This window comes from Oncorhynchus gorbuscha, linkage group LG03 (assembly GCF_021184085.1).
Source record: "Oncorhynchus gorbuscha isolate QuinsamMale2020 ecotype Even-year linkage group LG03, OgorEven_v1.0, whole genome shotgun sequence".
In the NCBI taxonomy this organism is placed as follows: Eukaryota; Metazoa; Chordata; class Actinopteri; order Salmoniformes; family Salmonidae; genus Oncorhynchus; species Oncorhynchus gorbuscha.
In genome coordinates, this window is record NC_060175.1 from 40100725 (window position 1) to 40124156 (window position 23432).

At 43.5% G+C, this 23432-nt stretch overlaps 1 protein-coding gene across 4 annotated transcripts in view; it reads left to right on the forward strand.

The window, feature by feature from the left end:
• The first annotated feature begins 172 nt into the window (after positions 1-172).
• The window catches only part of LOC124031370 (voltage-gated potassium channel subunit beta-2-like), a 148422-nt gene continuing 125162 nt past the window's right edge, over positions 173-23432 (forward strand). For 2 of the 4 annotated variants that reach the window (XM_046342516.1, XM_046342514.1), the window contains exon 1: positions 173-409. The gene's annotated coding sequence lies outside the window, so the exon portion shown is untranslated. Of the gene's footprint in view, positions 410-19547; positions 19875-23432 lie in introns of those variants that run through there. The other 2 variants (XM_046342513.1, XM_046342515.1) reach the window with 1 other exon arrangement.

The following is a 23432-nucleotide window of genomic DNA, read 5'->3' on the forward strand; positions in this document are numbered from 1 at the left end:
GGATTAATAATCTTACTGAATCGACAAATATAAAATTGAATTGGTAACGTTACAGTGCTGCTACTGGTAGTCTCGATGTTTGAGGTCTACGAGTCGTAGTCTACAGCAGTATGTAGGTAGGTAGGCTAAACAGCAGATTTGAGAGCTTCAAATAAATATGATTTTAAGGATTGGTAAAAGTGATTGCGAAATCACTGGTGGGCGCGGGAAACCTAGCCGTTCAGTTGATTGACATTGATTATGGCCAATGAAAATCTTTGCATGGTTGTGTCTTCACGTAAATAGCCAGTGAAAACGTCAAATAAACGGGCTTGGATCTGAAGCAGCGTGCGTTGGAGATGTCAAAGCGGTAAAGACAAGGGGCTGTTTTATAACCAGAACAGAGGATTGTTGACTTGACGAGAAACAGGTAGGTGCTAGCTAGCTACTGTATACGGTACCAAATCATGTTGTCTCTGTGAATGCGAATGGCGTGGCAATGTAGTCTGGTACTTCCAAGTTATTGTTCACTCACACAGCCTCAAGTTATATCAAGCAAATGAGTGGGTTAGCTAGCCGGCCAGTTTAGCGCGCTTGCTTGCTATTACACAGTGTATGGTGCTTAATAAACTATCTAGCAAGTAGCCGACAATTATTAGTTACCTAACCGATGTGTAAATGTGCATTCATTGCTCGTTACTTGTGATTGGACTGAGTGTGCATAGCTAGTATAATAACCACGACAGTAAAATACCGGTGAAGGAGAGACCGCTATACATCATCATTGACAAACGTTGTTCATCATCGCTGCCTTTTTAAGTTTTGTGTGCATACGGTAATCGTAGGAAACTCGTGATTGATTATTCAAAGCAAATGTAAACTTCTTGACAGCTCATGAACCAGAGCCTTGAATGCCATTATTGTCTCTGTCTTAAATCTAAACATGTCTAATTAGAGGTCTGCAGATTCACACATTCTGCAGTTATTTTTTTCTTGTGATTAAACTTGCACATTTTATTTGTGCCCAGAGGATAAGGTCATTCAATATGACTGCCACGAGAATAACTGTAGCCCAAGGAAAGGGTGCCTTATGTGGGTTGAACCTAAATTGAGGTAATTTGTATATTTGGTTATTAATTAACACCCATCTTGGGGAAAGGAGTGTCCTAGCAGTCGCTACTAATTATTTGTTGAAAACAACATTCCTTCAGTCAGAGAAGCCTGTATTGGATTTACCATGCATAGAAATGCAATTTATTGTGTAGACCTGGTTGATCAGACGCCTTATCTTCAAGGACTGCAGCTGTTCATCCTAACAAGTGGAATCTCAACTTCATTGTAGACACACAAACCAATTTCAATGCCACCTTATGGCAACCGGCTTTACCATTATTTTTTACCCAAGCCAGTTTGCTACCTTCACACATAATAGTTGATACATGTTTGTGTCATAACAGTGTAATGTCAGTTGTCATAAGCAGTCAATAACAGTACTAACTGACTGTCAATATCATGAACATTTTATGATGGAGGGTTGAAGGAAAATGTATGGAATTTCAAAGTTGTCGTGTGAGACAGAGCATTGCTGTACTGTACCTAGATAATAGTAATAGGTGACCCTTTTGAACTACTGTATTCACACCATTTGCTTACTATTAAGTTGATCCTTAATACTTTTTACACTTCTGCTTTTGTGCTCTTTTAACACTCATAGGAGATGTGTGATGATTATAGAACTGCTATTTTTAACTCAAGTTAACTTTGATACAGTATGCTTTGTGATGTTTGCTCCTGTTTTGAGAGTTGAAAGGAAAACAGAAGGCATGATTGAAAATAAGTGTTAATTGTTCTCAAACAGCAAATCGTTTTTAGCTGACTTGCATCTACACTCTTTTGTGGTAGCCTCTGCAACAGACTGATTCAATGGGACACCACTTTAGATTCCAGTGTCAGATAAGCATCTACAATATAAGCAGAGCAGTCAGGAGTCATCCAAATGAAAGGGGAGCTTAAGCATTTTCCTCATACAATACATAACATAGGCCTAAAGAAAGTCGTTGTCGTCTGAGCACTCTGCAGCAAGTTTACATCAAGGATCTCCCTGTACTTTGCTGTCGTTCCCTCGATCCTGACTAGTCTCCCAGTCCCTGCCGCTGAAAACATCCCCACAGCATGATGCTTCCACCACCATGCTTCACCATAGGGCCAGGTTTCCTCCAGATGTGACTCTTGGCATTTAGGCCAAAGAGTTCAATCTTTGTTTCATCACACCAGAGAATCTTGTTTCTCATGGTCTGAGAGTCTTTAGATTAGAGGTTGACCGATTATGATTTTTCAACGCCGATACCGATTATTAGAGGACCAAAAAAAAGCTGATACCGATTAATTGGCCGATTTTTATTTATTTATTTTATTTGTAATAATGACAATTACAACTATACTGAATTAACACTTATTTTAACTTAATATAATACTTCAATAAAAATCCATTTAGCCTCAAATAAATAATGAAACATGTTCAATTTGGTTTAAATAATGCAAAAACAAAATGTTGGAGAAGAAAGTAAAAGTGCAATATGTGCCATGTAAAAAGCTAACGTTTAAGTTCCTTGCTCAGAACATGAGAACATATGAAAGCTTGTGGTTCCTTTTAACATGAGACTTCAATATTCCAAGGTAAGAGGTTTTAGGTTGTAGTTAATATAATATTTATTGACTATTTCTCTCTATACCATTTGTATTTCATATACCTTTGACTATTGGATGTTCTTATAGGCACTTTAGTATTGCTAGTGTAACAGTATAGCTTCCGTCCCTCTCCTCGCCCCTACCGGGGCTCAAACCAGCAACACATTGACAACAGCCACCCTAAAAGCATCGTTACCCATCGCTCCACAAAATCCGCAGCCCTTGCAGAGCAAGGGGAACAACTACTCCAAGTCTCAGAGCGAGTGGCGTTTGAAACGCTATTAGCGCGTAACCCCGCTAACTAGCTAGCCATTTCACATCGGTTACATCAGCCTAATCACGGGAGTTGATAGGCTTGATGTTATGCAGGTGAATGAGGACCCAAAAGCGACTTGGCGAAAACAGAGTCTTTATTCCAGTAAAGGAAATAGGCAATACTCCTAGACAAATCGGAGCAGAAAACAAAACATAAAAAACTAATTCCACTCGTAGTGACGAGGACAGACTGGAGACTCGACCATAAACTGTAGGTTGCCTCGGGAAGGCACCGACCGTAGCAGACTCAGACACCTGCTCACACGCAGCATCTGAGGGAAACAAGACACGACAGGGTGAGACAAAGACACAGCACGGCGAACAATATACAAGGATCCGACAGGACAGAAACGGAAGACAAGGGGAGAAATAGGGACTCTAATCAGAGGACAAGATAGGGAACAGGTGTGGAAAGACTAAATGAGTGAGTAGGAGAATGAGGAACAGCTGGGAGCAGGAACGGAACGATAGAGAGAGGAGAGAGAGGGAGGGAGAGAGAGAGGGATAGAAAAAGGGAACAAACCTAATAAGACCAGCAGGGGGAAACGAACAGAAGGGAAAGCATAATGACAAGACAATATATGACAAAACATGACAGTACCCCCCCACTCACCGAGCGCCTCCTGGCGCACTCGAGGAGGAACACTGGCGGCAACGGAGGAAATCATAGATCACAAACGGTCCAGCACGTCCCGAGAAAGAACCCAACTCCTCTCCTCAGGACCGTAACGGAAAACGATAAAAGGGAAACTAGGGTACTACTCTAAAAAAAATGAGACACGGGTAGAGAACTGAAAGCTTTAGAGCAAACAGGACCAAACAGGCCAGGAGAGTAACAACTAGAGACAGACTGAGACACAGCAAGGGCAGGAACAAGAACAGGAGAGATGCGATGGCAGGGAACAGACTGAGACCCAGCAAGACCAGGAGCAGAAGCAGAAAAAAAATTACCAGACTTATTCTGCGCGCAGTCCGAACACGCAGCCACGAAACGGCGTGTGTCACGCTCCTGAGTAGGCCACCAAAACCGCTGGCGAATAGAAGCAAGCGTACCCCGAACGCCGGGGTGGCCAGCTAACTTGGCAGAGTGCGACCACTGAAGATCTGCCAGACGAGTAGAGACAGGAATGAAAAGAAGGTTACTAGGACAAGCGCGCGGCGACGGAGTGTGAGTGAGTGCTTGCTTAACCTGTCTCTCAATTCCCCAGACAGTCAACCCGACAACACGCCCAACAGGAAGGATCCCCTCGGGAACAGTAGAAGCCACAGAAGAACTAAAGAGACGGGATAAAGCATGAGGCTTGGTGTTCTTAGTACCCGGGCAATAAGAAATAACGAACTCGAAACGAGCGAAAAACAACGCCCAACGAGCATGACGCGCATTCAGTCGTTTGGCAGAACGGATGTACTCAAGGTTCCTTTGGTCAGTCCAAACGACAAAAGGAACGGTCGCCCCTCCAACCACTGTCGCCATTTGCCTAGGGCTAAACGGATGGCGAGCAGTTCACGGTTAGCCACATCATAGTTACGTTCCGACGGTGACAGGCGATGAGAAAAATACGCGCAAGGGTGGACCCCATCGTCAGTCTCGGAGCGCTGGGACAGAATGGCTCCCACGCCCACCCCGACGCGTCAACCTCGACAATAAACTGTTTAGTGACGTCAGGTGCAACAAGGATAGGAGCGGATGCAAAACGCTTCTTGAGGAGATCAGAACAACAATCATACGACCGGTGAGGAGGAAGGGAGTTGGTTCTGGACCGACTGAAGACCGTGCGCAGACCATGATATTCCTCCGGCACTCCTGTCAAATCACCAGGTTCCTCCTGTGAAGAGGGAGCAGAACAAACAGGAGGAATAGCAGACATTAAACACTTCACATGACAAGAAACGTTCCAGGAAAGGATAGAATTACTAGACCAATCAAAAGAAGGATTATGACACACTAGCCAGGGATGACCCAAAACAACAGGTGTAAAAGGTGAACGAAAAATCAAAAAGAAATGGTCTCACTATGGTTACCAGATACAGTGAGGGTTAAAGGTAGTGTTTCACATAATATACTGGGGAGAGGACTACCATCCAAGGCGAACATGACCGTGGGCTCCCTAACTGTCTGAGAGGAATGTCATGTTCCCGAGCCCAGGCTTCGTCCATAAAACAGCCCTCCGCCCCAGAGTCTATTAATGCACTGCAGGAAGCTGCCGATCCGGTCCAGCGTAGATGGACCGGTAAGGTAGTACAGGTACTTGACGGAGAGGACCGTCTAGTAGCGCTTATCAGTCGCCCTCCGCCTACTGATGAGCTCTGGCCTTTAACTGGACATGAAATGACAAAATGACCAGCGGAACCGCAATAGAGACAGAGGCGGTTGGTGATTCTCCGTTCCCTCTCCTTAGTCGAAATGCGAATACCCCCCAGCTGCATGGGCTCAACGCCAGAGTCAGTGGGGAAAGATGGTAGAGTCGGAGAGAGGGGAGACACAGTTAACGCGAGCACTCTTCTATGAGCTCGGTGACGAAGATCTACCCGTCGTTCAATGCGAATAGCGAGTTCAATCAAAGAATCCACGCTGGATGGAACCTCCCGAGAGAGAATCTCATCCTTAACCTTAGCGTGGAGTCCCTCCAGAAAACGAGCGAGCAACGCCGGCTCGTTCCAGTTACTGGAGGCAGCAAGAGTGCGAAACTCTATAGAGTAATCCGTTATGGATCGATTACCTTGACATAGGGAAGACAGGGACCAGGAAGCTTCTTTCCCAAAAACTGAACGATCAAAAACCCTTATCATCTCCTCTTTAAAGTTCAGATAATTGTTAGTACAATCAGCGCTTGCCTCCCAGATAGCTGTGCCCCACTGCCGAGCCCGACCAGTAAGGAGTGATATGACGTAGGCAATCCGAGCTCTCTCTCTTGAGTATGTGTTGGGTTGGAGAGAGAACACTATATCACACTGGGTGAGAAAGGAGCGGCACTCAGTGGGCTGCCCAGAATAACATGGTGGGTTATTAACCCTAGGTTCCTGGAGGCTCGGAAGACCCGGAAGTAGCTGGTGGCACGAGACAAAGACTCTGATACTGTCCTGAGAGGTCGGAGACCTGAGCGGCCAGGGTCTCAACGGCATGCCGAGCAGCAGACAATTCCTGCTCGTGTCTGCCGAGCATCGCTCCCTGGAACTCGAGAGTAGAGTAGAGAGAATCCATAGTCGCTGGGTCCATTCTTGGTCGGATCCTTCTGTTATGCAGGTGAATGAGGACCCAAAAGCGACTTGGCGAAAACAGAGTCTTTATTCCAGTAAAGGAAATAGGCAATACTCCTAGACAAATCGGAGCAGAAAACAAAACATAAAAAACTAATTCCACTCGTAGTGACGAGGACAGACTGGAGACTCGACCATAAACTGTAGGTTGCCTCGGGAAGGCACCGACCGTAGCAGACTCAGACACCTGCTCACACGCAGCATCTGAGGGAAACAAGACACGACAGGGCGAGACAAAGACACAGCACGGCGAACAATATACAAGGATCCGACAGGACAGAAACGGAAGACAAGGGGAGAAATAGGGACTCTAATCAGAGGACAAGATAGGGAACAGGTGTGGAAAGACTAAATGAGTGAGTAGGAGAATGAGGAACAGCTGGGAGCAGGAACGGAACGATAGAGAGAGGAGAGAGAGGGAGGGAGAGAGAGAGGGATAGAAAAAGGGAACGAACCTAATAAGACCAGCAGGGGGAAACGAACAGAAGGGAAAGCATAATGACAAGACAATATATGACAAAACATGACACTTGAAGTCATAAACAGCTCAATGCTTGAAGTATTGCGAAGAGCTGATGGCAAAACGCACGAAAGTGCTGTTTGAATGAATGCTTACGAGCCTGCTGCTGCCTACCATCGATCAGTCAGACTGCTCTATCAAATCATAGACTTCATTATAACATAAAACACAGAAATACGAGCCTTTGGTCATTAATATGGTCGAATCCGGAAACTTTCGAAAACAAAACGTTTATTATTTCAGTGAAATACGGAACCATTCCGTATTTTATCTAACAGGTGGCAAGTCTAAATATTGCTGTTACATTGTACAACCTTCAATGTTATGTCATCATAATTCTGGAAAATATGCAGGTTTAAAAATATATACTTGTGTATTGATTTTAAGAAAGGCATTGATGTTTATGGTTAGGTACACATTGGAGCTGTCAGGACCCGGTTGCGAACCCGGGTCTCCAGAGTGAGAAACAGTCACTTAACCAACTGAGCCACGAATAGTCGGCAGAACCCAGAAGATGAGGCAGACACAGCAGTACTTGAGACGGTGTATTTAATGAAGTAAAAAGTGAAGTTCTTCAGGAAAACATGTTACTCCACAACCTCAAAAGGAATTCCACAAGAACAAAGGTAATCCTCCAAGACAAAAAGGTAAAGCCACAAGGTGGAAGGTATAGCACAAAAAGCCTCAAAAGATACTCAAAAATAAACAAACAAACAAACAAACAAGAACAAAAAACAGAATTCCACAAGAGAGTCCACCGGGATCAACAAGAGTTCACAGAGTACTAGGGCTGGGTGCTAACATACAAACACAGAGCAAAGAACAGAGCAAAACAAAGGGTTTAAATACAATCAGGGGAAACGAGGCACAGGTGCAAATAATAATGGGGATCAAGGGAAAACAAAAGGTCAAAAGGCACAATGGGGGCATCTAGTGACCAAAAACCGGAACAACCCTGGCCAAATCCTGACAGGAGCAACGTAAGTCCTTTTTTTGGAATGCGCAATGCATTGAATATATGCAACGCAGGACACGCTAGATAAACTAGTAATATCATCAACCATGTGTAGTGAATTAGTGATTATGATTGATTGTTTTTTATAAGATAAGTTTAATGCTACCTAGCAACTTACCTTGGCTTCTTACTGCATTCGCGTAACAGGAAGGCTCCTTGTGGAGTGCAAGGTGGTTAGAGCGTTGGGCTCGTTAACAGTAAGGTTGCAAGATTGAATCCCGAGCTGACAATGTAAAAATCTGTCGTTCTGCCCCTGAACAAGGCAGTTAACCCACTGTTCCTAGGCCGTCATTGAAAATAAGAATGTGTTATTAACTGACTCGCCTAGTTAAATAAAGGTTACATGTGTCCCTTTCCAAATCATGTACAATCAATTGATTTTACCACAGGTGGACAGTTGTCAGTCTCAAGGATGATCAATGGAAACAGGATGCACCTGAGCACAATTTCAAGTAGCCAAGGGCTGAATACTTATGTAAATGTGATATTTCTAAAAACATGTTTTTGCTTTGTCATTATGGGGTATTGTGTGTAGATTGATGAGGAAAAGAAACCATTTAATTAATTCTAGAATAAGGCTGTAACGTAACAAGATGTGGGAAAAGTCAAGGGGTCTGAATGCTTTCCGAATGCACTGTACTTAAATGTATATGTATATGTTATTCAAGCTTATGCTAAAATTCAAAAGCAGCGAAACTCAAGCGTCATTAACATCTGAATTGATGCCACGATAAGGCTTCAAACATCATCAGAGGGTACCCTCTGGCACAGTCTTATTCATGTCACTATGTTGTCATCTTCCAGTTGGATTGCTTATTTATGACATGTTACATGTTTTTCCTGTTGGACATGCATGGTAGCATGTATTATTCTGCTTGAGCAGCTGTACAGTAGAGAGCTGGAGGCCTGTATGCCTTCCTATTTCTGGACTGGGTGGGGGAGGGCCAGGGTGAATTGACTTTGACTCATTGGTTAAATGATGCAATTATAGAAATCAAGAGGTTATTCTTGTTTTTTCAGGTAGGCCTAGTGAACTCAATTGGCAAACCATTTGCATCAGATACGCTACACAAGAGATGGACACATACAGAGGATCAACATCTCAATGCGACATGAAGCATTGAGATGTTGTTTACCTTCCATGTAGGCACTTAACATCAGTAAACAAACTGACACAGTTTTGACTGTCGTGCACATCAGAGTTCACTGCCTGGCATACCATTGAAAATGGGGTTATTGAAGAAAGCAGAGCACCAGTTGAGTTGACATTGGCCTACCACTTCACGACTGCACAGTATGACACTCAGGCTTTGTTTTTGTTGTGTACAATATTTGACACAAAGTTATCCCCGATAGGCTAATTAGCATAGATTGAAGCCCTTGATTGGGAAGGAACATTGTTGGGAACATTGTTTGGAGAGCTCTTTGAGTTGTGGTGTCTCCAGAGCAGGATGATCAAGTACTTATTTCTGGAGATGTTATGACAAGGTAATTGAAGCGATTCATCAGATTTCGATCTAGAACATTTCCAATTGCAGGGGTTAATGAGAATGGCTGAACTCTAGTGGGTATGGTACTCATCACTATATCAATTATTAGGCCGTCTGCTGTGCGCCTGTGATAATGTAATTAGGATTTGCATAAGCAAAATATATCAAGCCAGACATTTATAGCTGGAATTCTAATGAATTGTAAAATGGCTGCAAAATGGCGGCAAACATCCGTTACAGCTCAAATACTCAAGGGCAGCCCACTGTAAGCAGGCTAATATGTATGAGGCTATAAATGTGATAGTGCTGAGCGATTAACCAATTTTTTTTTGGGGGGGGGGGGGTTATTAAACAACTAATTGAATGACATCGGTTTCAATTATTTGAATTCCATTTTATTACATTTTTGTGTGTGCCCAATGCGTGTTTTCTCAAGAGTGAAATCAAGTCATTCACAAGAGAAACCTGAGAAATCACGTTTAGAACTATGTGGGACGCTAGACTGAATCAAATCAAATCAAATCAAATTTATTTATATAGCCCTTTGTACATCAGCTGATATCTCAAAGTGCTGTACAGAAACCCAGCCTAAAACCCCAAACAGCAAACAATGCAGGTGTAAAAGCACGGTGGCTAGGAAAAACTCCCTAGAAAGGCCAAAACCTAGGAAGAAACCTAGAGAGGAACCGGGCTATGTGGGGTGGCCAGTCCTCTTCTGGCTGTGCCGGGTAGAGATTATAACAGAAAATGACCAAGATGTTCAAATGTTCATAAATGACCAGCATGGTCAAATAATAATAAGGCAGAACAGTTGAAACTGGAGCAGCAGCACAGTCAGGTGGACTGGGGACAGCAAGGAGCCATCATGTCAGGTAGTCCTGGGGCACGGTCCTTGGGCTCAGGTCCTCCGAGAGAGAGAAAGAAAGAGAGAATTAGAGAGAGCATATGTGGGGTGGCCAGTCCTCTTCTGGCTGTGCCGGGTGGAGATTATAACAGAACGTGGCCAAGATGTTCAAATGTTCATAAATGACCAGCATGGTTGAATAATAGTAAGGCAGAACAGTTGAAACTGGAGCAGGAGCATGGCCAGGTGGACTGGGGACAGCAAGGAGTCCTCATGTCAGGTAGTCCTGGGACATGGTCCTAGGGCCCAGGCCAGTTGAAACTGGAGCAGCAGCATGGCCAGGTGGACTGGGGACAGCAAGGAGTCATCATGTCAGGTAGTCCTGGGGCATGGTTCTAGGGCTCAGGTCCTCCGAGAGAGAGAAAGAAGGAGAGAAGGAGAGAATTAGAGAACGCACACTTAGATTTACACAGGACACCGAATAGGACAGGAGAAGTACTCCAGATAAACAAACTGACCCTAGCCCCCCGACACATAAACTACTGCAGCATAAATACTGGAGGCTGAGACAGGAGGGGTCAGGAGACACTGTGGCCCCATCCGAGGACACCCCGGACAGGGCCAAACAGGAAGGATATAACCCCACCCACTTGCCAAAGCACAGCCCCCACACCACTAGAGGGAAATCTACAACCACCAACTTACCATCCTGAGACAAGGCCGAGTATAGCCCACAAAGATCTCCGACACGGTACAACCCAAAGGGGGGAAACCCAGACAGGCCGACCACAACAGTGAATCAACCCACCCAGGTGACGCACCCCCCCAGGGACGGCACGAGAGAGCCCCAGCAAGCCAGTGACTCAGCCCCCGTAACAGGGTTAGAGGCAGAGAATCCCAGTGGAAAAAGGGGAACCGGCCAGGCAGAGACAGCAAGGGCGGTTCGTTGCTCCAGAGCCTTTCCGTTCACCTTCCCACTCCTGGGCCAGACTACACTCAATCATATGACCCACTGAAGAGATGAGTCTTCAGTAAAGACTTAAAGGTTGAGACCGAGTTTGCGTCTCTGACATGGGTAGGCAGACCGTTCCATAAAAATGGAGCTCTATAGGAGAAAGCCCTGCCTCCAGCTGTTTGCTTAGAAATTCTAGGGACAATTAGGAGGCCTGCGTCTTGTGACCGTAGCGTACGTATAGGTATGTACGGCAGGACCAAATCAGAGAGGTAGGTAGGAGCAAGCCCATGTAATGCTTTGTAGGTTAGCAGTAAAACCTTGAAATCAGCCCTTGCTTTGACAGGAAGCCAGTGTAGAGAGGCTAGCACTGGAGTAATATGATCAAATTTTTTGGTTCTAGTCAGGATTCTAGCAGCCGTATTTAGCACTAACTGAAGTTTATTTAGTGCTTTATCCGGGTAGCCGGAAAATAGAGCATTGCAGTAGTCTAACCTAGAAGTGACAAAAGCATGGATTAATTTTTCTGCATCATTTTTGGACAGAAAGTTTCTGATTTTTGCAATGTTACGTAGATGGAAAAAAGCTGTCCTCGAAATGGTCTTGATATGTTCTTCAAAAGAGAGATCAGGGTCCAGAGTAACGCCGAGGTCCTTCACAGTTTTATTTGAGACGACTGTACAACCATTAAGATTAATTGTCAGATTCAACAGAAGATCTCTTTGTTTCTTGGGACCTAGAACAAGCATCTCTGTTTTGTCCGAGTTTAATAGTAGAAAGTTTGCAGCCATCCACTTCCTTATGTCTGAAACACATGCTTCTAGCGAGGGCAATTTTGGTGCTTCACCGTGTTTCATTGAAATGTACAGCTGTGTGTCATCCGCATAGCAGTGAAAGTTTACATTATGTTTTCGAATAACATCCCCAAGAGGTAAAATATATAGTGAAAACAATAGTGGTCCTAAAACAGAACCTTGAGGAACACCGAAATGTACAGTTGATTTGTCAGAGGACAAACCATTCACAGAGACAAACTGATATCTTTCCGACAGATAAGACCCAAACCAGGCCAGAACATGTCCGTGTAGACCAATTTGGGTTTCCAATCTCTCCAAAAGAATGTGGTGATCGATGGTATCAAAAGCAGCACTAAGGTCTAGGAGCACGAGGACAGATGCAGAGCCTCGGTCCGATGCCATCAAAATGTCATTTACCACCTTCACAAGTGCCGTCTCAGTGCTATGATGGGGTCTAAAACCAGACTGAAGCATTTCGTATACATTGTTTGTCTTCAGGAAGGCAGTGAGTTGCTGCGCAACAGCCTTCTCTAAAATCTTTGAGAGGAATGGAAGACTGAAGGGAGTTGTTGTTTGCATTAAGAAAATATTCTACCTAGTTTGGTGCAGGAACGTGGTAATTAAATGCAATGACCATAAGCCATTGCCCCAGTTTTTTTCAGTGTCAATAGACTGATCAGAGAGGAAGAGGTGATGCGAGAGGTTTCACTCGCCAAAATCTGTCCAAAATAAGCATAATGCGATTCAATGGGATTATTTTGGACCTAAGCTTGTCGCTTGCCTTCCAGCCTTCTGGACAACGACTCCCATTGTTAGGGCATAGACATGAACGTTTCGTCATTAGATACAGATCATGTTAGGTTAGATACATACAGACCGCATAAACCGCATGAGAAAGGAAAGTACGCAACACATAAAGAGGGGCCAGAGACAGCTTGTGAAAGTATACCTTATCTTCTTTGAAGAACTAGTTAAGTGATTTCATCAGACAGCTCTGCAGCATACTTTTTTATTTAACCTTCATTTAACTAGGCAAGTCAGTTAAGAACAAATTCTTATTTTCAATGACTGCCTAGGAACAGTGGGTTAACTGCCTTGTTCAGGGGCAGAACAACACATTTTTACCATGTCAGCTCGGGGATTCAATCAGCGGCTTGCTGACTGATACTGCCTGAGCAGAGATGAGAAGATTACTTTAAAGAATTAAAACGAATAAAGTAATCAAATAAAAACAAAGTAATTAATATTGTATTATTTCATAGTAATTTTCTTGTTTGATGTTTACCCATCAAACATCTCCTGGCAGAGACAATGGAATATTTTCAATGTTTTGGCTTTGGAATATATCCATTAAAACGCTTTAAAATCATTGTAATCGAAAACCGTGTGTAGAAAAGGCCCATGGAGTTGGTGGAATAATCCTTTATAAAATTCATTGCCATTTACACAGCTGGGCCAGGGGCACTTTCATTAGGTCAGGTGGAAATGTCCGACAGATCTCAACTCCATAAAAGGAGGAAATTGCCATCGCCTGATCTCGCTGCTTTCTCTTCCTTAACTCCATCTGATCCAGAAGTTCTGTGCGTCCATGAATCCACACTACTCAGTAAATATACCACTTTATGGTTAAAGGAATTCCTGCCTCAGTCTCATCCATTCCTCTGTCACCTGACACGTGACTACCTGTTCACCTTCACTGTCAGTCATCCTACCTGTCCAGCTACCCACACAGATTCCACTAATCTTTCACGTGAATTCTTTTTTTAATAATAAAACTGACCCAACCTCATAAAGCACTAATCGCTCAGCACTAAAATGTGTCCTCCCCAATCAGTATTTCTCAGCATTCAAAATGTTCACTTCACGCTACCCCTCTACACCAACAAAGTATTGGAGTTGTAGGCATAGCTAGTTGCACAGTCACCTCTTTCTTATGTATGTCATTAGAGACCCATCACTCTGTAGTGCAGTGAGGACTGAATCATTGCATTCCATACTATTTTATGGGCTTAGTGTGGCATGAAATGCTCTGTATAATTCAAGAAGTTATAGACTAATGCCTCAGCCTGTTATTTGTTTGCTTAATACCTGTTGCTTGTACAGTGTGTAGTAATCCCCAATGAGAGTTGGCGAAGACTTACTGGTTTCTGTGGCTGTCTCACGAGTAGGCTTGGGCCGTATATCGTACAATGTCTTCAGAAAGTATCTATGACCCCTTGACTTTTTCCATGTTTTTTGTTACAGACTGAATTTAAAATGTATTAAATTGAGATTTTGTGTCACTGGCCTACACACAATACACCATAATGTTAAAGTGGAATTGTGTTTTTAGAATTGTTTGACAAATGAATTATAAGTGAAAAGCTGTAATGTCTTGAGTCAATAAGTATTCAACCCATTGTTATGGCAAGCCTAAATAAGTTCAGGAGTAAACATTTGCTTAACAAGTCACATAAGTTGCAAGGACTCACTCTGTGTGCAATAATAGTGTTTAACGTGATATTTGAATAACTTTTATCTATAAGGACCCTCAGTCGTCCAGTGAAGTTCAAAAACAGATTCAACCAGAAAGACCAGGGAGATTTTCCAATGCCTCACAAAGAAGTTCACCTATTGGTAGATTTTTTTTATAATACATTTTTAATAACAGACATTGAATATCCCTTTAAGCATATTGAAGTTATTAATTACACTTTGGATGGTTTATCAATAAACCCAGTCACTACAAAGATACAGTTGTCCTTCCTAACTCAGTGGATGGAGAGGAAGGAAACCGCTCAGGGATTTCAGTGGGGACTTTAAAACAGTTACAGAGTTTAATGGCTGTAATAGGAGAACTGAGGATGGATCAACATCATTGTAGTTTCTCCACAATAGTAACCTAAATGACATCGTGAAAGGAAGGAAGCCTGTACAAAACAAAAATATTCCAAAACATGCACCCTGTTTGGGCACTAAAGTAAAACTGCAAAAAATGTCTCAAAGAAATGACATTTACTGCATGTCCTTATGTTTGGGGCAAATCCAACACAACACATCACTAAGTCCCACTCTTCATATTTTCAAGCATGGTGGTGGCTGCATCATGTTATGGACATAGGTTCCCTCTAAACTGCACGCGGGCATGCTGTAGCCCCAAGACAGCCATGCAGCTCCCTGGGCCTGCAGTGCAGAATAAAAATCACACGGAGAGAAGCACAAGATTAAATTTCAGTTTCCCCTGTTAACACTATCAACATTTCCCTTTACTGTGGCAATTGTGATCGAATCAACGCGATGTTAGCCACTTTCAATGCAACATACCGAAACAAAACCAACTATGCAAGAGATTTTGTTGTAGACAAAACGCATCGGAGTAGGATTCTATTGCATTGACACTCTGTTCTACATTGACCGGTGTGGCATAACCAATCAGAGCTGCCGTAGGCCTATATGCAAATATACCATTGCCGTTGATCTGTGCGTTTACTTTGAACTGGACTGTTTACAGCACGGTTGGTCGTGAGTAGATGCGCTTGTTTGGAGATCAAAGCGAGAGCTGCATGTAGCTATGTTTTGTTAATTAAAAAGGGAAAGCGGGATACCTAGTCAGTTGTACAACTGAATACCTTCAACTGAAATGTGTCCTCTACATTTAACCCAACCCCTCTGAATCAGAGAGGTGCGAGGGGCTGCCTTAATCAATATCCACGTCTTCGGCGCCCGGGAACAGTGTGTTAACTGCCTTGCTCAGGGGCAGAATGACATATTTGTATCTTGTCAGCTCGGGGATTCGATCCAGAAACCTTTCGGTTACTGGCCCAACGCTCTAATATCCTTTGCTAGTTAGAGATCATTTGTAGTCAGCAATAGGGGAGTGATTGCTTCCTACAAGAGCACAAAACGTGTACATTTCTGTCCATCTTTGAAATCAAGTTTTTTTTCTTTCTTAAAGGGCAGTGTTGTATTTTGGGATTGAATAAGCTAAGTAGCCATAGGCAGACGGTAGCATAATTTGTCTGATTCTCTGGAATAATTATTTATTTTATTTTCTAAAGTAGTTTCTTGCATTTTCAGTCACCTCCTTGTTTGAAGGACAAGTAGGTAAAAGGGTTCATGTGAAGCACTGCATGTTTTTCTCAAAAGTCTCATGAAATGTAGGCAGGCCTACATTCAACACCACATATTGGCTGCTAATGTAGGCTGAATGATAAAACAGCTACTTCTCTGTTAAAATGTTATGGGTTGCATTTTCTCCATTGTTTTAATGGTAGGTCACTCTGGTAGGCCTACATTTTGATCAAATAACCACAGTAGCCTACTTGGCCACTGTTAAAACTGTAACTTAAAGTGGGTACAGCCTCAGTGTTCACAGTAAACGCTCTCTGGAAGTTGCACAACATTTTCACAACTTTCAAGTTTGTGCTCAGCAGACCTGAAATTACCTCAGTGCATCGAAAAATGAGTGGGAACATTGGTTATGTGTATGCCTGTCATCGGCAAGGACTATGGAGTTTTTTATGATTAAAATAAATGGAATAGAGCTAAGCACAGGCACAATCCTAGAGGAAAACCTCGTTGTCTGATTTCCAACAGATACTAGGAGACAAATTCACCTTTCAGCAGGACAATAACCTAAAACACAAGGCCAAATATACACTGGAGTTGCTTACCAAGATGTCATTGAATATTTCTGAGTGGCCTAGTTTCAGATTTGACTTAAATTTGCTTCAACATCTATGGCTAGACTTGAAAAAGGCAGTTTAGAAATGATCAACAACCAACTTGAGAGCTTGTACAATCCAGGTGTGTAAAGCTCTTAGAGACTTACCCAGTAAGACTCACAGCTGTAATTTCTGCCAAAGGTGAGTCTAACGTGTATTGGCTCAGGGCTGAGAGTACTTATGTAAATTACATTTCTGTATTTAATTTTCAATAAATTTGAAAAAAAATTCAAAACATGTTTACACTTTGTCATTATGTTTTACATTATGAGGTATTGTGTGTCAAAGGGTGAGAAACTAATAATTAAACCATTTTGAATTCAGGCTGTAACACCAAAAAATGTGGAATACTTCAAGGAGCGTAAATACTTTCTGAAGGCACTGTGTATACCAATGGAAATAGCCACGGGATCGTTTCTCAATACTTATTTCTCAGAATTTTAACATAAATTTGAATATTTGTAAGTAAATATCTGCAGTCAACATGTGCAATACATTTGGATATAAAGAATATTGCGTTTTTCATTTCACCTGTCACATATTTTTTCATTATGAAGCTTACCGGTAGTCCCGATTTGTGGTGTTTGGTTACAAGCACACAATGACAAGAGACCGAAGCTTTGTGATGTCCAAACGTTTGTGCAGCACTCGCCAATCAATCTAGTTACAGTATGGAATTCACAACTAATTGTTTGCCAGCTAAATAACTAAATAGTTACAAGTTAACTGTCTAAACTTAGCTAAATCCTCTAAAGTTGTGCATTTGGTTTGCTAATTTAGTAGCTAGTTAGCTATATAGCTAAATGGTTAGCTTCTTGTAAAATAAAATCAAGCTACGTATGATAACAGCAGAGAATCCCCTCCTGATCAAGAGCCATGCTGTCTATTTGTTTTTGGCGTGAATCAAACTGTGAGTAGCATTTTGGATTTACATGTATAACTTTATGAGCTGGGATGTCTGTCCTGCATATAGTTTAGGTCAGAGACTATTAAATGTTCGCAATGCGCTTGTAAGCATTTAGTTAGCATTCTCTATGGTGTTTTGCATTTACTTGTTAGCATTGCTAACCTTCAGATTACAGAGACCCAGTGGGTTTGAAAATAGCACCCATTGTGTTCAGTGCCAGTATTACTGAATATCCCAGTATGGCACAAGGTTGGTATGGTGTAAAACAATCTGCCAAGCCAACTCAGGAGCAGTCCTTTTAGGACAGCAGGCTCACTCACTCGCCATGATGCATCAGTCAGAGGCACTGATGAACAACTCAACCTGTTTTCATTAATTTGCAAAGATGCAATCTAAATGTCCTCATCTACTCTAAAATGCTAGAGTTTGACCGCTCCTTTTGTTTTTGGTTTCCTGTGGCATTACCATGTAATAATGAGTAAATTAATCTAGCTGTTCAATGGTAGCCTAATGTAAATTAATCTGACCATTCTAATTAGCCAATCTGTTCTAATATAATTGAACACAGTAGGCCATACTAATGAACCTATTTCTACTGAGTAGGCCATGCTGAGATGAATCCCATTGTACTGATGTATAGGCTATTATTATATGTACGACCATTAGGCCCTAGGGCTATATGTGAATCCAGATAAACTAATACGAGAGTATTTTGGTCTCAGTTATGCGCCTTGCATTTCTGTGCTCTCCCTGGGTAGTGAGTGAGGGGTTAGTGTAATTGGTTGGGCTGTTCTGAACTACCCAGCTGCTAGTGAGGAGGGCAAACACTTAAGCACCTGGCAGGAACAGGAGCCGCGCCCAGCCCTCCCTCATGGCGCTGTCTGGCTCCGATTCAGAGCGGAGCATCCTAATACACTTCAGATACTCACTCTGGTTACAGAGCAGCATACTGAACACCAGCACCTGGGGGCAATGGCGGTGGAGATGGGGATTATGTAAGAGCAGCAGGAATATAGGTCAGTTTAGACCATTTCTGAATCGTGTTACTGAATCAAGCTAGATCTATTACACATTTATCAATGTGTAATATGCAACTTGGCAGATACCATTTTCCTTCCTGAGTCATGATGAAGGAAAAGGGATTGTAGAAGAAGCCCAAGTAGCGTTCTCCTTGACATATCTAGGGTTCCTCGAACTACTCAATGAAAATGCATGGATCTGTTCTAATTCAGCATGGCACAGTTCCTCTGGATGGATGCATAGCTGTCTGAGTGACACCCTTCACTGCTGGGATATGTGAAAAGGGTGGAGTCGAGGTGTAGCTGCTGGAACAGAAGCTGGTGATGTCGTGACCGGGCTTTAGCTCGGAGAGAGAGAGGCCAAGGACAGTAGTGCACAAAAGTAGAGCCACTAGTCCCCCGGGGTTCTGGGCTTCACACACACTGAGGCACACTAACACAATCAGGGAAACTGAGCTGAAAACCATAGCCCCACAAACATAAGCAGAGAAAATAAACAAAAAGAGGAAGAGTAAAGCAATGAATTAGATATTTTGCCAAGTTCCAAATGTAGGCTTATTGACCTGCTCTTATTCATTTTGAATGGCTTGTTTTGCTAGAATTGGAACTTGGACTGCTATTGAGCTTCATTGGCCAATGCTTTCCTATGGTCCAGATAACATTTGTAAACAGCTAAATTTCCCAAGCCCACATACGCTTGATTAAATTTGCCAGTCTTTAAACCCAATCCATGGCTTTTGTTTGTGTTTCAGTGATAAGCTACACAGCCTTGCCCTTCTGTCTAAGAAAATGGTTCCCTGCCATCAGCAGGCTGAAAAGGCACACGCTGCTATTGTCTCCTTCCTCTCCAATCATCATTTAATTAATATTGGAGGAAGCGGTTTCCCACTTCCATCTCTTCTCCTCACCTTCTGTCTGTCTCTCGCGCTCTCCCTCTGTTCCTCCGCATGCTTACTCTAGCGCTGACAGTGCAAAGGGAGGTGTGTGTGGGAGGGAGTGCCTTTAATGCATCTGTTCTCATTGACTCACACTGACTCTGTAGGTTCACTCATCACACACACACATTCATTCTGTCTCTCTCTCTCTGTCTTTCTCTCTATCCCTCCCTCTCCTTGTCTCAGTCTTTCTGTCCTATGCTCAGACAGACATGCCCATTCTTTCAGTTGCTCAGACACACAGCCACTGACACAGGAACACATACCAGAGGGGAAGGCATCCACCAGTCCTCTCATTCTTCCTCACTCTTCACTCCTCTCGTCTCGCTGTGTTTTTCTTCTTGGAAGCTGGCTGTTCCGTCCCTGCTCTGCTCTACCTCCATCCCAGCCCTGCTTCAGGAGGCTCAGATTGCTGCGTCAGGAATCGGCAGCAGCCAGCGCACTGAGCAGAGGTGGGTGTTAGACTAGACTAGATCATCATGGCTGAGGCGCCACTCTCCACCATCTCTCCCTCTATCTCTTCTCCTCTCTCTCCTCTGAACGACTGTGTAGATGTGTGTGCTTGTAGCACAGCGCAGATGGCATACAATGCTGCAATATTCTGTCTTTGTTTATACCTCTCACAATCTCTGTGCTTTCTTCTATATCTGTCCTTCCGCTGGTTTGATGCTCTTGCTGCACTGAGTGGCGTCTGTGCATACCATATTACACTGGGTGTATTTCTGCTCTGTCTCCCCCGTCTCTCTGTCTGCGTCTGTCATGTTTTATGCATGTCCTGTTCTCTTAAATTAATCCCAGGGACTGGCCATGGTGTCAGATTTATAGAGAACCACCTTGAAATAGCTTTGCAATGAGGGTACAGACACACACAGTCTGTGGTGAGTTTTGAGCTGGAACCCTTACCTGCTCCTGTCAATGCTGCAGTGCCCATCTGTTGCAGACAATGTCGTCTTTATGCAACAAACTCCAGCTAGACATGTAAAGAAACTGTTTTTATAATGTTGTAGTGTTGGTGGCCCAAAGGTTGTGACAGTTAGCTGTGGCAGGCTGGCTGTGTGTTATTTTATGAAAGTGTGTGCTCGCGTGTGTGTGTGTGTGTGTGTGTGTGTGTGTGTGTGTGTGTGTGTGTGTGTGTGTGTGTGTGTGTGTGTGTGTGTGTGTGTGTGTGTGTGTGTGTGTGTGTGTGTGTGTGTGTGTGTGTGTGTGTGTGTGTGTGTGTGTGTGTGTGTGTACACTCATGCTGAGGTTGGAGCAGCGGACAAGGATGCTGAGGCTGCTTTTGAGCTCTGGGCTCTGGTCCAAGGCGGGGGCGAGCAGCACTAGGGGGAGGTGAGGAGAGGCAGGTTGCAGGGGTTTGGTGCAGTAAGTTGTTTCATGTAGCTAGCAGCAGAGAAAGGAGAGCAAGGCAGATCGTTGTTGATACTGAATATCCTTAGGTGAGTTTTACTCTAGCCGAGACCTATATGACAAGATTTGAAAACAGTTATACTGTTAGTCTTGCCACTCTGGATAAGAAGTTCTGCTAGATGACACCAAAAATGTTTTATGGCAAAGTTGTGAATGCTTTGTGTGCCTGTTGGGATGACGATAGGCTATGCGAAAGCATTTATCCTACATTTACACAACTGTAAAGATGTTTCTGTGCCCAATGTCCTTCATAAATGTTATGTTCTGTCCACCTGGAAAGGGCCTACTATAGGGCTTTGGTAAGGACCACTGGGTGTATTACAAGTAAATGTTTAGGGCCTAATGTCAGATCTCTAGTTACAAGCACACAGTTTCAGAGACTGATGTAATATATGCCATTTAGCAGACGCTTTTATCCAATGTAACTGTAGCGCAGCATCAGACGACAGGGGGATGACCAGACTGATACACAATACAGTAGTCATACAAAGGAGAGCTTCCTGGATTCTTCTGAGGGAGTCTTCCCTGAACAGAGCTCTTTAATCATCCTCAAGTCAAGATGTAGTGGCCAGTCTAGCTTCATAAGAGCTGTTAGAGACACACACACACACACACACACACACACACACACACACACACACACACACACACACACACACACACACACACACACACACACACACACACACACACACACACACACACACACACACACACACACACACACACACACACACACACACACACACACACAATTGTCATACCTTAATAGAAAGTTACTCAAGTGGAAGTCACCCAATAAAATACTACTATTTGGTTCTAAATATACTTAACATTTACATTTAAGTCATTTAACAGACGCTCTTATCCAGAGCGACTTACAAATTGGCTTAAGTATCAAAAGTACTTATATTAAGCAAAGCAGACAACCATTTTATTGTTTTTTTAAATGTATGGATAGCCAGTGGCACATTCCAACACTCAGACATCATTTACTAAAGATGCATTTGTGTTTAGGGAGTCTGCCGGATCAGAGGCAGAAGGGATGACTACGTGTTCTCTTGATAAGTCTGTGAATTGGACCATTTTCCTGTCTTACGAAGCATTCAAAATGTAACAAGTACTTTTGGGAGTCAGGGGAAATGTATGGAGTACAAGGTGGTGCAGTGGTCTAAGACACTGCATCGCAGTGCTAGCTGTGTCACTATTCTGGGTTTGAGTCCAAGCCCTGTCACAGCCGGCCGCGACCGGGAGACCAATGGGGTGGCACACAATTGGCCCAGCATCGTTCGGGTTAGGGGAGGGTTTGGCCGGCAGGGATGTCCTTGTCCCATTGCGCACTAGCGACTCCTGTGGCGGGCTGGCCGCAGTGCATGCTGACATTAGTGGGTTAAGTGGGCATTGTGTCAGGAAGCAGTGTGGCCTGGTTGGGTTGTGTTTCGGAGGACACACGGCTCTCGACCTTCGGCTCTCCCGAGTCCGTAAGGGAGTTGCAGCGATGTGACAAGACTGTAACTGCCAATTGGGGCAAAAAAGGGGTAAGAAAATATACATATATGTGTATATATATAAATAGTCAACTACAATTACCCCAAAGTATTTTTACTTAAGTAGTTTACACCACAGCACACACACACACACACTGGTTGTGAGGACTTTTAGGCAACCAACAATTGATACATATTTACCCTAACCCCTAAGCTTAATCTAGCCGTTTTACAAGTGAGGACAGGCAAAATGTTTTCACTTCTCTTTAGGTGGTTTACTATTCTTGTGAGGACTTCTGGTACTTACAAGTATAGTAAAATGTGTGAAAACACCACACACACACACACACACACACACACACACACACACACACACACACACACACACACACACACACACACACACACACACACACACACACACACACACACACACACACACACACACACACACACACACACACACACACACACACACACACACACACACACACACACACACACACAGTGTGAGAACCTGTGTAATTATCACACGTCCCTTCCTCTGCAGCATTGTGACCTGATGCACAGCAGTCAAAAAGGCAACCCACTGTGTGAGTGTTTTATGTTCCTGTTAGGTGTAACATGCACTCTAAAGTGAGTCACAGTATTCAGCAGAGCTGTAAACCTTATTACTGTTACACAGCAAACTCAATGCAACCAAATTACCTCCTTGCTATGTCAGTGCTTGCTGCCTACAAGACACTGCCTTACCTCATATTGGTCACCCAAATTATAGATGGCGAGATGTCTTTTTCTCACCATGACCTGCACTCTGACCTTTCTCCGTCCTAACTGAGGAATCTCCTAGCTAGCCTCAGATGGCCCAGCTTGGCTCCAGCTCTGTGGGATCAGCGTGATTTGAGCACGGTGTTCTTCCAGATGATGACAGACCGCCTCACACTGGTTTGTGGATATGGCTGAGTTTGGGTTGATAAAGATATTGTTATGCCTGCTGTGAATTGTACTGACTGAAAAGTGCCATGATACTAGGCCTATGGAATCCGTTGCCTCAACCAGTTTCTCCAGAACGTTCCTTCTAGTCGTGCTGGATTCGCTGTAGGGTTTGGTCCCTGT